Source organism: Coturnix japonica, chromosome Z, assembly GCF_054131305.1.
Source record: "Coturnix japonica strain WE chromosome Z, WE-NBRP24, whole genome shotgun sequence".
In the NCBI taxonomy this organism is placed as follows: domain Eukaryota; kingdom Metazoa; phylum Chordata; class Aves; order Galliformes; family Phasianidae; genus Coturnix; species Coturnix japonica.
The window spans coordinates 24,755,724-24,773,752 of NC_140702.1; positions in this window are offsets into that span (position 1 = coordinate 24,755,724).

Consider the following 18,029-nt stretch of genomic DNA (forward strand, 5'->3'; position numbering starts at 1 on the left):
GCAGCAAAGGACAAGCTGGGTTTGTAGCTCAAATCACCACTTTTTTTCTTAAGACAGTACAGCACTCCCACAATTAAAAAGAAAGAGGAAAAGGGCGGGGGGGCGGGGAGGGGGAAGAGACAGAAGAAGAAAGGAACACTTAGAAACATGAAGCTCTCTACTAAATAGTTATTGACATTTGTAAATGGATGAGGTTTTTTAATAATTGATTTTAAAAATTGCTCTTGGTCTGAGACCTCTGTTGCAGTTTCTATCCAGATCAATTTTTACAGCTGAAATAATTCTTGAACTGCAGAGTTCATAACAGGAGCAGTGACAGATCCTATGCAGCAGTCCTATGAGAAGGTTTACAACAAAGGAAAGTATAAAAAACCTAAGATTATTTCATTTTCTTTTGTTTATTTACACTACTACACAAAATAAAAAAAATAACATAAACAAACAAATAAATTCCTTTTGATATTTTTTTCTTGCAGAGCATTAATAGGTTTTAGAAATGAAATTGTTTTATTAATTTGTCAAAGGAAAATTCTCACTTCCTATGAATAATTCAGATTACCACCATATCTTCAAATGTCATATGTAAAACATTGTTATACCTCAAAATTCCCTCACAGTCTAACATACATTTAATTTTCAATAATGTTGATTTATAGTATTATAAAGTAAAATAATAAATATAATAAATTGCCCCTATATTTCCTGATTTCAGTCACTATAAAATAACTGCTGTAGTTTTACATTTTCAGTGTGAAATATTAAATACATAAATCAAAACAAGATTATTTTTCATCTGGAGCTGGAGACTTGTTTCTGAAACTGATGAATTCATTTTAGTTAAAAATGAATGTTTTAGAAAAAGATCTTTACTGAGTGCATAACAGCTCTAAAATAAATGAGAATTTTGCACTTAATATCCTGTTTTTGTTGGCTTCTCTGTAATGCTTGTTGAGTCTTGCAAACACACTGGCTAGAAGGTTTCTCAGAAGTATCATCCTGTTTTCTCCTTTTCATTAGCCTCCTCAGTCTCTTTACCTGACCACAGATGATTCTCTTCACTGTACACAACCACTTCACTGTGAGGCTGGCATTGTCAGCTGCCATTTTTGGTATGACAAATATCTATATCTACATATAATGTATATGAAATACAGAGTTTCTAATGTGCACAGGCATATTCAGTTGTTTTTATACATTTGCCATCCCAAACAGTAGCTTCATTGAGAGCTAAAAATTCTATTTTGATCTTTACTTTTAAAAAATAAATCTAACTAGGAGGAATCGTTATAACATTTAAATACCTTTCAGTTCTTAGAGTGCTTAAATATTCAATCACGACAAGCTTTCCAAAGGTATATTTGAATAATAAAGAATTCTGGGGTGCAGGACTGTGTGTGCAAAAGTGTGTCTACCTGATGCTGGACTTTAGACAGTCCTGGAAATCAGAACCATACTGTTAGCCAAGTTCTAAGTGCTCTTTCCAGGGCCTTGCTTAAACCTGGGACAGATCAAATTTTGATGGCTTTTTTTTCATGTGTGGAATTCAATTCGTTGTCTACATTTGTACTTTTCATATTCATCCTTTAATACAATTTTATGTTTAGTAATAATAATCTATATCTCACCAACAGAGTGTGGAAGAAGCCTATCAAATAAGATCTTTTGGATTTACTTGCTTACCTTGCCTTCCAACGAGATTATGCTGAACTTTCAGTTATTATTTTGAGGAGATGTTTCAACAATTCTTCTGCTCACTGCATTTAAATTCTCAAGTTAGTATGTCTCTTTGCAATTGCAAATAAATCCTATAGGAAATTAACTTCTACATGCAGCACTTTAGTATGGGAAGAGTAGGTTATCCTTTTCCAGTCTGAATCACTGGGAGACAAAGGCAATTTGCTGTCACAAATAAATTAAATTCAGACAGCCAGGAACTTCATTAGTGGTACTTGTTGTTCTCTCTGTTGATTCAGAGCCAAACCTTGAGATCTTTGCATGGCTCACATAAGGACCCAGGTAACTAGGAATTTCCTTTTCTCAAGACCTGAGGTAATCTTTAAATTTGCCATGTTGAGGTTTCAGTCCTTCAGGCAAACCTGTAGTCTGAAAAGGCAATGAATCTTGAGATCATCTTGTTATTTCTAGTCTAGTTTGATCTGACAAGAGAGATGGTATGAAATCTGAACTAAAACACAAAAAGTAACATATAATATACACTTGCTGAGAAGTCTCTTTGTTCATAAATATTCTACCACAAATACATTTTAAATTATTTACCCTTCTGGAATCAAGGAGTTCAATAATCCAGGAGTAGCTTACTCATGGAAGTGTATTAAATGAACAGATACAGACAACTATGGCCCAACTGAGAAATCAGATGATGACTATTAACTCTGGTAAACCAATCTTAAGGTAGCATGAAAAGACAGAGGTTTAAGTTCAGTTATGTAATCTTGGAGTCTTTCCAAATGTTCCAGGGAAGTCAGAAATATCACAGTCTTAAAAGAGCCAGGTATTCATTACCAGGTAAGACAGAGACAGGGCATGCAAATAACCCGATATCCAAGATCCATCTCAGGTTTCTCTACATCACTGACTGTGTCCCTTGCTTGTAACTTCCCAGTTGCTCAGCCTTAAAGTAAATATTATTCTTTACATCTCATGTGCAGAAAATCCACCTCTACTAGTCAGTACCTACCTCTTACAACTTGGGGAAGAAGGGAGGGCGGGGGAGGGGGGGGCAGGGAGGAAAGCAGTTTAAAGGATTGACAAAGGATCATATAGATTTCTAACACATCTAGCATCCTAAAACATATAGTTTATTTACACAGTTCATAAGAAACCACAAAAATAAAGAATACTGCATAACATCTCACCCAGAATTTTTGAAAACTCAAAGTAGGTCTCTATTTTTTTCCTTTTTTTTTGCTTTACTCACAACTGCTATCTTAAAAATCCTTATTAAAAAAAAAAAAAAAAAAAGGAAAGGTAGCAAACTGATAACTGTGTATATGCATAGTTGTTTAATTATCAATCTCCATAACTTTATTAATTTTATCAGATTTATTTGTTTTTTAAGAAATCACAGTATTCCTGTAAGCATTATTCAAAATGTTTTTATGCAAATTTGCCAGCATTTTACTTTCATATTTAATGGATACATCTTTACATATTTAAAATATTGAGTTCCTAATGGTTCTTATGGTTAACTCTGAATTTTAATGTCCTTCTGTTCTTTTCAAAATTGCTTTCAAAGTAGAATGAATGTGTCAAAGAAAATACAACACTAAGCATACATTAAACAATGAATAACTGTCAAGGTTACACAACTCTGAGTTAATTTTAGTTTCCATCATGCCCAAGAGATGATGCTTTACAAGAAGGTTAGGTGGAGATCAGATGTAGAGAATTTAGAGAAAATAGAAAGAATTAACGTGTTGAGGCTTTGGAACATGCAGTACCACTATAGGTTTTTTTTCTGCTACTGATCATCTATGTTGAACTACTTGTAAATGAGAAAAAGAATAATGGACTATATTGGAAAGAAAGGTTATGATAAATTGAAAGTGAGAAAGGGAATGAAGATAAGAACATTGGGTTAAGAGCATTACATTAGAAGTTATAAATTAGGACCTCATCACTTATCTAGAGAAGGAGAAGAGAAAAATGGAATTGACTGTACGGTATAATTTCAGGAGAGAAGAAAAACCGATGGAGCAGCTTCAGAAAGTGGACTCTTCTTCAAGGGCTGACTGCCAACTCTAATCTTTTCAGACTTTAACCCATCATACAATTGGTATTCTGTGCCTCACACAGGTTTCTTCTATGGTCATATCTTGTTAGACATGTTGCCATTAAGACAGTATCTTTGCTTAAACTGATTGTGATCGTGCTAGTATGGCTTATATGGTTTCAATTGCAACACAGATGTAAGGAAGAAGGAGTTATTGGAGCATGTGGAATGGTGCTATGTGCCTTGAGAAGTGGCTTCAATGGCAAGTGACCAAAACTCATTTAATCTTGTTTGCATATATATAATAAATCAATATGCAGAGATGTAAAATCAAGGTGCCTTATTGATATAAAAATATTCAGGAAGAAATTGCTTCCCGAGTGGCTAATTCACATGCTTCTGTGATTCAGCTTTCCTTGTTGATAAATATTTACAAGTGTTTATGTCCAAAATTAAGACTAAAAGATGACTGCACGACTGCACATGAGTTACCAGAATACAATTTTTGGCATCACATTTTGACACATCTCTTACGAACTCAGTTGATAATGAGTCAGCTGTGAACTATACTCTGCACAGGAATTGTCAGGATCCAAGCATTCTGCTGTCACTTTGAGTATGGTCTGTATAATGTCCTCAACAAGGTGCTATGCCATACTGACTGCTTTTACTCCTACAATGATACAAACAATTGAAAAACATACAAGCAAACAAAAAACACAACCAAACAAACAACAACAAAAAAAACAACTTTATTGCAGCCATTAGATGAGTATAGAAATAACAGGTCTAAAAGCGGAAGTGAAAGGCATTTTGCTTCAGAAAGAGTGCCAACTGTCTGAATCAATTTGAATGGACTCCAAGGCCCTGATTCAGCTGCCTTCACTCAGGTGTCTAATGAAACATCATATGCAATGATATCTCTCATTTGGCCTCCACCAACTTCAGAAGGCTGCAGACCTTGTCTTGCATCTACCACTGGAGGCAGATGTCTTAGACACTTTCAGGTGTCTACATAACAGTGTTTACTCAACATATTATATCTCCAAATATTAAATTTAAGAGCCCAGTTCAGATCCCAGACAGAAAGCACACAGCTGAATGTGCACTGCAGTTATGCAGAAACTTCTGTATCCAAAATCTCATTAGAGTCAATGTAGGTCTAGTATGTGGAGACTACAAGGCCAAACAAACCCTTTAAAATAGATATCTAGACTGGATCTGCAGTAGAATATCTATTGCAGACACTGAAATTTAGACATTTTAATCTCAATAAGAACAGTGTTCTAGATCAAAAGAAAAATATAGTAGAAGCTAGTGTACAGTATTCACATTCAAGAAACAGAACAAAATGAAGAATTCCATACATACTATGGAGATTGTATGAATGCAAATATAAATGAATTCTTTCCAATCAGAAGATCCTAAGTGCTCAGAATTACTGAAATCAACAGAACAAAACATGCCAGTGGAACAAGAGTACACAAGAAGAAAATGCATAATCTGATATTGACCCAGCTCTTCCTGTTTCTCAACCTTTTCCAGTCTGTGATCTTCAATAGTTTTGCACCTGTAAGCACAGAAATTGCTTTGGTCTGCCTATAGATTGATTCATACAGCAAGCATATAGGATATGCAACAATAACATTTCCTAATCATGGCACAACATGAACCATTTTGTTAACAAGGATTAATCTGACTACTAAATAATGCTCACACCTATTTAGGCAGAAACCTAAAACCTTAATTAAGTGGAATACTTTAAGCATTAAAAATGCAGATCTAAAGGGCTGTGAAGATTTTAAATTAGCAAGTGAGCATCACACTGGTCTAGGCAACACAATGAATCATTGTGAATCACTTGGCAGAAACTGCAACTCAACTTCAAAGCAAAAAAATTAGTGGCTTGGAATTCTGGGTGGAGGGAGCCATAAAATACTAGCATCAGCTTTATACATAACAAGTTCACTACACAAAACTAACCTGGTCCAACATCTTGACTAATCTAGAGACTCTCCTTTAAAACTCAGATTCTTTTCCAGTGCTCTCTTTTAATGCAATAGGTAGATCAAGCAAAGTATGTGAACATAGTTTCGTCTTCTGCAGCAGTCTCTCCCTTTATACTCATTTTTTATTCATTTTCATTCATTTTGCAGGAATTTTTGGAAAATTCATATTACCAAGCACTGTAATCCCAGAGGAGGCTTCCAAACCCATTCTCAGATTATGATGTGCGCAATCTGTGGGATATTCCTCCCCTCACTGCTCAGTTCAGCCCTCCCACCATTCTGTTTTCCTCTGTTAGCCTGCTAAATCAGAAAGTGTTCTCTTCATTTTAAATTGTAAGCAACTGAACTGAGTTTAAAAGATTCCCTGAGTTTGAGTTTGTGAGAAACAGGAATTCAAAGGAAAGATGCAAGATCTGTCCACTATTCCTGCATCCTACTTTTCTACTCATTCTGCAAAGCATGTACAGAACTAGATTTCTTTTTTCCCAACAATGTCTTTTTTGAGATACAATGCTGAAAGCAGCCTGGAAAACACAGAGAAGCAACATACCCAATTTTAAAATTATTCTCCAAATGTCAGAGAGACAACCTTTTATCTATGGCCAGACCCTTTTCAGAACTCTGATATATGCAGGGTGAATTCTAGGGGTGGTCTTAACTCCTTTATGCTGTTAGAGCAACGTCTTAAAGACTTTAATATAGATGGGAGTCAGACTATGGTGTCTCAGACTTGTATAATTTATCTGTGGGTATGCTTCCATGAACTAAGACTTAAACAAAAGTGAAACTGGGCTGAGAAGATAGCTCCCTCCTTAAAGTGAAATAATTAACAAATGAAATTCAAAATAAATCAGCTAACTCATCTAAAAAGGCAGAGAAGCACAGCCTACACAGGAGGAACAGCCAGACTACTGCCATTATTCTCTCCAGGGGATAAAAGAGGACATCTGTGAAAAGTTCCCCCCTCCACTTTCTCCAGAGTAACAAGCGCGGGAGTTGAGAAGACATTAATCACATTCCACCCTTTGTATCTGAGGAAAAAAAACTCTGCAGGGGGAATAATGTGACAGAAAATTAAAAAACAAAAAAAAACAAAAAAAAAAACCACCTACCTTTGGGATCTAATTTTTTGATGAAATATAACCACCTCTTTTTTGAAAAGAGATTCTAACTCCCTACATCTGTTTCAGTGGGAAGTTAGCTGTGCATATATCTATTTCACAGAGGGAAAGATTCCCATCAAACTCCTCTGTCTCATGATACCTTCCAGCAAAGGAGGGTAAAATATATACAGACTTCTTGTGGCCTGAGTATACTCTTAAGCTGTCCTGTCATACACCACATAAATTCATAGCTTTGATGGTCAGCCCTGGTGCCATTTCTCAATTAGTGTCTGTGTTCTTAGGGCTCTCAGATGTGTGGGTGCTCTGTAATAATTTCATTTGAATATGATTAATGTTCTTTACTTTCTAGCTCAAGCTGTTTTCTTGTGTTGCTTTGCACAGCCAAATTGTTGACAACCCAGTGGTGGCTGAACTTCAGATGGAAGATGAAGTGATTCATGCATATATATTAAGTCTCTAAAACCACTCCAAGATCCTACAGGATAAAAGATACATTTAGAAGTGCAAGTCATCATTATCATCAATAAATTGGATGCTGGAAACACAAAAGCCCGATTCAGAAGCATGAACAATTTTTCGAGTTTCATTTATATCTAAAAATATGGGAGATACACACCACAGTGTTCAAGAAATTCTTCAAGACGATTTTAATAATAGTCATTATGTTAAAAAATGAAACTTCTCCCTGTGTCAGAGATGAACTGGGAAGAAACAAAGAAAGAGGAGAAGCTCCTGCAGCACCTCTGTGCCCTTCTAGAATTGCTGTTCATCATTCTTTCTTTCAGCAGTTCACTTGCTCCTTTTGTGCAAAAGGTACCACTATCTAATGAAACAATTAAGGCCTGACAGTTTAAATACGCTATTCTGTTCTTTTCAAGCGTAAGTGCCAGCCATCAAGACAAACTATACCCACTGCTTCACTATCAGCAGAGTCATTGTTATCCCAGATAGAGTGCCCTAAAAATAAAAGCCATTCTGTATGTGCAGCTTCATCAAGTCAGGTCATGTCAGCCCCGCAGGGTAGACTCCACTGTACTAATTTTATTATTCTATTTTTGAACACGGCCTCCTTAGATCTTTTAGTGTGTCCTATATAACAATGCAGAATTGACATATTGTACTCAAGCTCCTACTCCCAGGCACCCTCAATTTCTGATTATTCCACTCAGTTACTATGTTTGTTGTCCATAACAATGGTGAAGTGGTCATATTTGGCTTAATGACGCCTCTTGTGCACTGCTTGGCTGTTAAGAGGTTGTGATATCAAGTTGAAATTAGTGTCTACAAAACCAAGTTGTGTCAACAGTTCAGTGCCCTGGGAACTATAATTCATGGAGAGCGTCATCTCCAAAAGCTGAACAGAATTTCACAAGCCCATGAATATAGTTGCAGTGCGAGGGTTTCACCCTGAATTACTTCCAATGCACTAATCATGATGAAGCCATCATGAGTATAATAATCCCTCTGAGAAGAAATAGAAATTATCATGTCATTTTTGTACATATGAGGAATTTTGGTTCCTCACAGTTACTTTCTCATAGTACTGAGGTCATAGTACCGAGTTATAATACCAGCACATAATACTGAAGTAGAGGAAGAATTGACTGTATTTGTCAAGGCATACTGAGTGAACACCACTAGCACACAGATTTCCACCAGGCTGTGTCGCTTGTTTTGAATTTCATGTTAGAATTTTTTACATCTATCAACACTAGAAGGGCGCATACATTGTAAGGCAACTTTCTGAAACAAGAAACTGAATAAGAAGGCCCCTTTCTATCCTTTGCTCCTGCTTCTTACAACAATAAAATTCAAAAGCTGATTTCACCAAAATCCCTAGCTAATAATAACTCTACCTTTATCTGCAGTTTGGAAGTTAGCACTTAGCCCAGTGTTAACTAGAAACCTGGAGCAGTTTCAGACTACTGACAGCTATTGTGATTATTGTAGTGATGGTGGTTTTAGAACATAAATAAAAGATCCACTTAGTGTTGTGCATGTGCATGGTTAAAAATTACTCCATCATATGCAAGAGGAAGGGAGAACAAGGTTGTTTTCAGCAGTTTGGCTGGACAAGTTCTTTAGATGTTCAGGTTCTCCTTTTTGTCATGGAGTAATGCCTCATTCTCAGTGGCTGGCAGGCTGGCAGGTGTCTTAGGTCTGAATCTGTGGACAGCAAACAGCTCTCAAGATTCTGTCACACTATATACTTTCCACTTGTGATGTTGACTGGTAGTATCATGCTGACAAAGATTTGCACAAGTGGATGGGATTAAGAGAAACACTAGGTTCCTAGAAATGTCTGGCGCCTGCTGCATAGTATTCAGTCATTTAATCCCCAGCTGAGTTCCTTTTGATTTGGCATGGCACTTCCTAATTTTCATTTTGTCTCTTAGTATGTAAGGAAGTTGAGATTGTTTAGTCTGGAGAAGAGGAGACTCAGGGGAGACCTTATCACTCTCTGTAACTACATGAAGGGAGGTAGTAGTGAGTTCAGCCTCCTCTCTCATGTAACTGGTGACAGGACTAGAACTCCAGTTGTGCCAAGGGAGATTCAGGCTGGACATTAGGAACAGGCTATCCAGGGAGGTGGTGGACTCACCAACCCTGGAGGTGTTCAAGGAATGTTTTGATGTTTTGCTGCGGGACATGATTTGGCGAGAACTATTTGTGACAGGAGGACAGCTGGACTAGATGATCTTGTAGGTCTTTTCTATGCTTGGTGATTCTGTGATTCTATGATTCTGAGCATTTTGTTTGTTTGGGTTTCAGCCAAGAAGGAAGGAAGGAAATGATTGGCTCAAAATCTGAATTTCACTTACTTCATTAGCTAAGGAAATAGTGCTGAAACAAGACTTAGAGAAGGGTATAATCTCCTCCTCTGCTTGAATAGTTCAACATTCATCTGATTTCAAAGTGCTTTTTTGCCAGAACAAAATTGGACCCTTCCAGTCCAGGACAGTCAGCAAAGAACAAAGCGTGCCTTCACAAAAACACTGTACCAGGCAAAAACATCCAAATGAGTGGTGGCCAGGGCTGTTTTAGATGCTAGTATTAACACAACAGCCTTAGTTTCTGAGATGTCCAGAAAGTTTGCTCAGAAGAATTTTTTAGCTTCCCTACCACAGTTACAACATTGCCATTATTCCAGACATTATTCCAGACAATGACACACACCCCAGTATCGTACCACACAAATACATCCATGGGATGTTAATCACAATAACACTACTCGATGAAGCAAATTCTCAGTTATAAAACACAACCTTTCAACATAGTCACCACCATTAGCTAGGCATTTTTATTAGTGGTAAACAAGAGCCTGCATGCCATGCTCATAAAAATCTACACCAGCAGAGGTGACCCACTGTTTCACAGCTGCTATGATGGTGTGGGTGCTACAAAAATGTTACCTGTATAAGTTCATCTTTCATTGCCTGCCATGAATGGAGGCTAAAGTACTGCATACTTTACTCATACAGGGAAGACAGAAGGATATTTATTGACATAAAACAGCTATAATTTGGTGATATGAACAATGACAGAGACTTAATTAGTTTTGAAATGTCTAGACATCTTTGACTATTTGTTACACAAAGGGTGGGGGGTGCACAATGAATCTAAGACTGAATTTTAGCGAAGCTGGTATGGCTTAAAAACAATAAATCACTTTCTAAGCTTCTGTCAGCAAGGCATCACGAGGTGAATCTCTGCACAGACATTAACTAACCTCTAGAAGTGTCCCTACTTAAGAGGAGATTCTGGTGCGCAGCCAGCTGCCTGGAAGAACTCACAAAAGGGGTTCTATTTATGGGGTAAGATGATTACAACTTAAAATGTGATCTATTGAAGTGGGTGTCAGTTCTCTGAGCCCGCAGTTTGAGATAACATGGTGGTCATAAACTGTTTCCAGTAAAATCCTGGTTGTTATCAGTTCCAAACACATGGTTTTTAGCCCCTCATTGTATGTTCTAGGCCTCAGCCATAATGACCAGGCTGGGTGGAGGGGGGCAAGGAGTGCACTGTCACATCAGCCCAAGCAGGTAGAAGTCAGAAGGTGCCAAATCCAGACTGAAGGTGTAGTAGGACATTCAAGCCAAGATAGGCAAGGTGCTCCAAAATCTTCAAACTGGTGTTGTAAGATAAAGGCTGTCCTCCTCTACAGCCTGACTCTTGAAGTTTGAGCCTGCAGCTCAGTCAGTGTTGTAATGTAGTGAAAAGAGTTCATGGTTTGTCCAGGTTCCAGGAAATCCATAAGGATCACCCTTTTGCAGCCCAACATCGTGGGCTAATACAACATAACAGAAGGCATTACTTTTGGAGCAGCCCATTTATTTGTTTGAAATACATATTGAAAGATGGACTTGTACTGAACACACTCAATAGTGAAAGTTTCACACACATCAAACCAATCACAAATGATTTTTATCTACCTCACCAAAGCATGCTTACGCTTCATGTCCCAAATTGCTGTGATGTATCCCTGATACAGTTTTTGGAGAAGGAAAACTCTGTGAATGATCTCTGAAGATTTTGTTCTGGCAATTCCCATCCAGCAAGCTTTGCTGATGTAAGTTTCAAAACTGTTGCTAAGTGGCAACTCTACTGGAAAGCAAAGACGTATCTGTGCTGCTAGAGCTTAAATCCCAAATACAGTAATCAGGAATGACCTTTTCTGCTGTTAGTCCTGTTGGAGCAGTGTGCTCGTGTCATTATTTTCAGGCCCTGCAGCTGACTATTTCTGCAGGACATTGGCATTCAGCGCCTTCGTTGTTTCTCAAAGAATATGTAAAAACAAAAGTGTCATGTTATTTGAACAGATTTCTGGCCGGCCTTAATTTAGAACTAGAGTATGTGCACGTAGTTGGCTATTTCAAACTATCAGTCACTGCAAAAGGTTTACTTTGTTTAGTTAAGAAGTAAAAAACCAGAGTTGTCAAGGCTAATTCTTGGAGTCTGGAATTATCATATCAAGCAGTGCTCTAAACTTGAGACAACCCAATGTCTCTTCATCTGGCTTATGCTTTTGGAACAAACAGTGCATGACTTTGACTCAGTTTTCATACACATCATAAACCCCAGCCAAAGGGAAAAATAAAAAGAAAATGCTAGATTGTTATGACATAGCTATAAATACAGACAGTGAATTATAACAGTAAAATATGTTATGCAAATTACAGCTAATTTTAAAATAGCCTGATCTGACTGCCTACAGTGTGAGTGAAGAATTATATCACGTTGTTCGAACATTTAGTTCATTTTTTACCCCTTCAAACCACTTCTATTACTCCAATTTTTCAGTTTTAACAGCTATTGAAAAAGGATTTATATTGCCACATAAAAAATAGCAGTGGGCAGATCTGTAAAACACTCTGAGTTACAGAATTTTTCTAATTAGCATTTCTTATTTTCTTCAGATGGGTAGCTAGTGATTGCTTCTCCTTGTGCACACAGAGCTTCTGGTTACTGTTCCTTTTCTATGACGTTAGAGAGATTTATAAAGATGCCATTTGGCAGAATATTTTAGAGATTTGTTTTAAGATGAGTGTTTCTTGAGTGTGAGGCATCACAAGCAGTTTTAGCCTCCCAGCTGTGTTTCTGAGCAGATGGGGCTGGCAAAAGCTGCATGTGATGTGACAGCACAGAATTAAGTTTGAAACAACACTTAAAGAAAAGGTTTGAAGAAGAAAACAAGGTCACTATCCATCTGATGGAAATCACACTGGGTAAACATATTTAGTGAGAAGTCAATGAATTCTAGTTAAGAAAAAAACAACAACAGATTCTTGGACTGACAAGAAACGGCACCAGGAGTCTTTTAAAGAGACCACACTGTCCTTTTCTAACTGTGTCTGTCCTCTATTCTGTGTGACATATGTCTCACAAAGGGAACTTCCTGATTTGGGAACACCTTCATGCTGGAGGAGAGCCTCATCCTTCCTTTCATCCTCACAAAAGTCCCGCCATGGCAGAGTTAATTACTCTGTATAAGAATTTCAAAGAGACAGAGCTGAGTGGTGGTGGGGTTAGAGCAGAAAAAATATCTACTAAAAAATGTACTGGGAACCAACTAGGGAGCAGTGCCAACCTCTGATATTAAAGCAAAAATCTGTTTGTTTTATGGGGCTTTCCCACCTCCTCCTTTTTGTCTGGAGGTTAAGATGGGGTTTACAGGGGAAAATCTCAGTATGGCATGAATTGGAAACTCAGCAACCTCTGGAGTGCCTGCTGCCCCTGTCTTTACACTACAGATGTTCACAGGAGTTAACACTTCTGAGCAAAATGTACCTCTGCTTGCTTTGTTAGCCAGGCTCAGCACAGTCTGACAATGTTTACTATATTCCTTAGCACCCAGAGCATTCTCATCCATGAATATGTAGTTTGTCATAGTCGTGGTCACCTTCCCCTGTTAAAAATAGTATGTCATTCTGCCAGCAAAAGCTTTTCAACCACATGCATGTATCCACACCTAGCATTCTGCCCAAACAAGTTTGTTACTGCATTTCTCCTGGCCACCTACCCTACAGCGCTCAGTAATAAAGGGAATGCTTTCAACTGTAATTGCTAAGAAGTGACTGGATAGGGCTGGGCAAAAGGGAGAGAGCACACTGGCTTACAAGGAAAGTCAATGTTTCCTTCATTTTACTTCAGTTTTGTATTAATTCTTGCTCCCGGTTCATTCAACAGCTCTGTTTCAAGAGATTTCTGCCTCTAGGTTTTCATTTTAATATCTAATGGTAGACTTAACAATTCCCTCAAAATAAACAGATGAAGTAGTGTGAGAGTGTATTTTGTCAGTAGCTGGACAAGAAGGCTTGTCTCCAGGACAGACTTTGTGTGATAATGCTCTTTCCACCATGCCCTACAGATAGAACTGCTGTTAGATATACTTTCTCTTCTAATTTAGTTGCAGACAGACCAGAAATAAAAAAACTGGGATCAAAGTGCAGCACCAGGTGCCCAATTCTTAAAGCTCCTCTGTTTATCACCAAATTCCAAGGACTTGCATCATTTCTCCTTTGCCCCTTTTAATTCATAGTGGATACTATGAGGTTAGATGAGACAAGATGGTTTCCAGGCTTAGTATTGCTCACTCTGTATGTGCAATAAGCAGTGTACTGTGTTGATGTAAACAGCTCCTGAATCTGGCATGTTAATATTTCTTGCCTAATTTTTCCAAATGGAAACTGCTTGCCCAGTGAGTCACTGTGTGTTTTCTCCCTCCTTCAGAAGACTCTCCCCAGGAGCCTCCACACCCTGCTGCTCTACCACAAGAATGGCTTTCCTTTTTCATTTCTCTGTGGGATGCCCAATTAGAACATTCTTGTGCTTTGTTTTTTTCCCCCAGAAAAATCTTCTGTGAAAGACTGCATGTATTTTCTTTTTCCGTTTCTGAGTATGTGATCTTTTCCAGTTCCTCAAGCCCCAATTTAGTGTCTGGGGTATACATTCTAGGACTAAGCCTGGGTTACATCCATTAGTGCTCCTGCAGCGGCAACACATGCTTCACGTAGCAGAGGTGTCTATGTTCATTCTGGTCTTTTCCACAGCAGCTTTTTCAGACTTCATGATTTATTCAGAAGAAGAAGAGGGAAATACATGGTTCCTGTAACAAGCCTGCTAAAGCACAGGCAACGTCTCAAAATAGAAAAAAGTTATTATTTTTCAGTGTATTAAGCCAGATATTTAAGACAGTTAGCTGTTGCCTATGAGAGCTGAAACCAGAGAAATGTCTCTGTCCTTTAACATTTTCCTTGGTGATTTTCTTCCTTTTTGTTTGCTTGTTTGAATTACGTCTGAAACAAGAAAACAAGTAATTATGTCTGAAACAAGTTTTCATGGTGGCTTCTGGGACTATTTTTCACTGAAAACATACAGAGTGAAGTGTTGAAAACAACAGTGATAAAATGCGCAGATAACAGCAGCAGACATAACTTGCTCTGTGACACTGGCAGTGACTATGTTGTGCTAGCACAGACGGGGGAGAATCATCTACCTGTTTCATAGTGAGCTTAGATATAACACGAAATAACTTTCCATATGGAGAAGTTGGGAAGAAAGTAGCGTAAGATCTATGGTGGTTTATTTTAGTCTGCAGTGCAGATCACAAATATTTATTCTTTTATCTCCCTGACTGACCATTCATGGGAATTAAAGAAATAATTTTGAAAGCACTCAGCTGTGACTCCTTTCAAGTCACTCTTTGGTTTATATTTTCCTTTTTTCTTTTTTAGGAAAAGTAATTTTACCATAATGAATTCTTTATTTTCCCTCAAATGCATATGCTGTCCTCTGTGCCTCAAACAGGCACCACTGCTCACGAAGGCAGCTTTTCCATCTCCATTCTTACCTGCATCATCTTTTAGCTTCTTCTCTGAGAGCAGGGCCCATTGGTTGCTCAGTCAGAGGGGCTGTCCTTGCACACAGCAATGAACTGTGGCAGGCAGCAGGAGCTGAGAGCAGTGGGCACAGACCTGAATGCCTGAAACAAGCTCTGGACAGAGGTCAAAATTCGGGTAATCAGATTTTTGGTATCTCCAGGTGAAAAACAAACAAACAAAAAAACCCCAAACACCATGGAACAGATAGCAGAATTCTTATACAAGGATCCAAATAAATCAATGAACTGAGATTCTTTTTTAATGTGAGTGGCATTAGAGATGGCAGTAAGCAGTCTGAGAGCAGGACAGTGAGAGGAGGAGCTTGTTTAAGAGGGAAAAGAAAAGCAAGGTGGTCTTTTAAAAGGGTTTTTCTTTGTTTGGCATCATTTGTCTACAAGCATCTTGTCCAGCACCTCCTTACACAGGTCCAGTACTCCCATGTACATTCCTCTTGTAATAAACCCTCGTTCTGAAATGTATCAGTGTAAAATGCTCATTTTTCCTTCCAAATATGGCATCATCGTGTCCTTGCAGATCTCTACACAATACTAAAGTGGCCAGGCTTTTAGTAGTTGTTACTACAGCCAAATACTGGGACAGCTGCTGCCTGTAGGACCATGCAGACTTCTCTAACTCTCTCTAAAGACTTGGTCTAGCAGCAATCTCCCTTCAACACCATCTGGTTGAAGCAGTGAAAATGAATTACCCTACTCTGCCTCAGCCCATAAAGATCACGTTGCTTTGACTTGTGTACACCAGACCTCTTGGAGTCCACAATTTTCTTGTAAACACTCTCAGTCTGTTGCTCCTGAAGAGAGAAAGCAAAGTGACAGTTTTAAATTCAGATGAGAACACTGCTAGAGAGCATCTGACATAAAGGCTGTGTTCAAAATGTGATGGTTCTTTTTTATTCAAAAACCTTGAGCTTCCTCAAATGAAGCATGTAGGATGTGGCTATGGTACAGTGTATAGATAAAACACCTGCCTTCTCCAAAGCTATCTGGAAAATCTGCATGTCCTGTCATAATAATTTTGTTGCTAGAGAAAGAGGAAGGGGAAGCAGGAGGGAGGCATGCACTGCTTGCTGATATCAATGGAGTTCCAGCAATGAGAGGTTGTTATATTAACCACTTCACTGTTTTGTGCAGTTATCGGTTCTTGTTAAAATCTGTATTATTCATGGATGCAAAATTCCCATCATTAAAACATCATATATATTCATACTGTATGCATTTCATTTAGCCACTTGGCAAAATTTCTCTAGAGTACAGGAGTTTTGAGGAAAGCCAGATAATGAGACCAGAGCACAGGAAGCATGCACATGTCTTTTTCCTTTTTACCTGCAAATAAATGCAGAATCGTTAATTAAATAAGCAATGACAAAAGGGGCACTTGTTCTCTAGCAAGGATGATATACACACTTGTTTTGGCTTCTGTGCGAAGAGAACACAAGGCCTTTTGTAATGCAAGTATGTGCAGGAACCGAGATATTGTAAAACTGATGTAGAAAGCCTGATAAGCATCACTGCAAGGGTTTGTTACATTTGATGTCTAACCATTAACATCATGCATGATCCATGCTTGTTCATTTACTTTTTAAGGAAGAGCAGCAGTATTTCTAAATAAGCTGCATCCTGCTTCCTGCTAATCATATTACGCACCACGCTCCTAATTCAGCTTTGAGATCTTTCTGACAGCGATGATAAAACTAACAAATAAGCAAACAAACAAAAAAAAAAGCTACTCTCCAAGCTTAAGAACTGCCACTGAAGTATTTGCTGCACACAGTGCTCAGCAGCTGCAGAAGACCTCACACAAGGGCCTGATACTGCAAAATCTCACCAGCTCCAGGTGCAGCCAGGAGGAGACCTGAAGAGCACAGTATTTCAAGCTCTTCCCATCTAGGAGTGGTCAGGTGAACTCGCTGTTTTTAAACGATAGCAGCTTTTGGAAAGTGTTCAATTTTCGCCTAAGAGAAAGGTAACTCTTTCCCTTCCATGAAAACAGTGCTTGTTTGGAGGACTGCTTGTAGAGGGCACAGGCTGGCACCTTGCATGTTTTCTGTTTAATGTTTTTACTGTTTTCAAACAACAAGTAAGACCTTTACTCATGGACAGTTTGCACCAGTACCCACTTTCCTTGACGTAAAGTCTGCTGTCTACTTCCTACTGCAGGTGCTTGGCTGTCTGTCACTGAACAAGCTCTGCTTTCCTTCCCCACTTGCCCATTCTCCATCCCCTTTGTAGCAAAGGGAAGCACTGAGATACACAATGGGAAAGCACTGTGCCAAGTTTCTGCTGAAGCCTTCACACCCAGCCTAGGGTCTGATTCATCTAACCTTCAGGCAAGGACTGGTGATGCAAGACAGCAGCAAGCTGTTTCCAGTATGTAGTCCTCTGCTTCATCCCAGTACCCTCCTACAGAAGGAACAGATCTTCAGTATATCATTGTTGATACTCTGATGCTTTGCTTTTATTGCATCATATCTAGATTTTTATTTATTTTTTTCCTTTGTCATTGGTAAAAATAAAACAAATAAGTAATCAGACAGACAAATAAATAAATTTAAATGTGATCCTTCCTAAACTTTTTGGTCAAAGTGGTCAGTGGTTAGCTGAAGCTATCTTTAGTGAAGATACAGCAAGTGCCAGAGAGTAAGAGGAGTCATTATTTCTCAGCAAGGGAAGTAAATCATCTGTGCTTCTACGTATAGCGTCCTATTCATTTATTAGGCTGTTCAGGAGGGTGGTGGAGTCACTAAGCCTTGAGGTGCTCAAGAAAC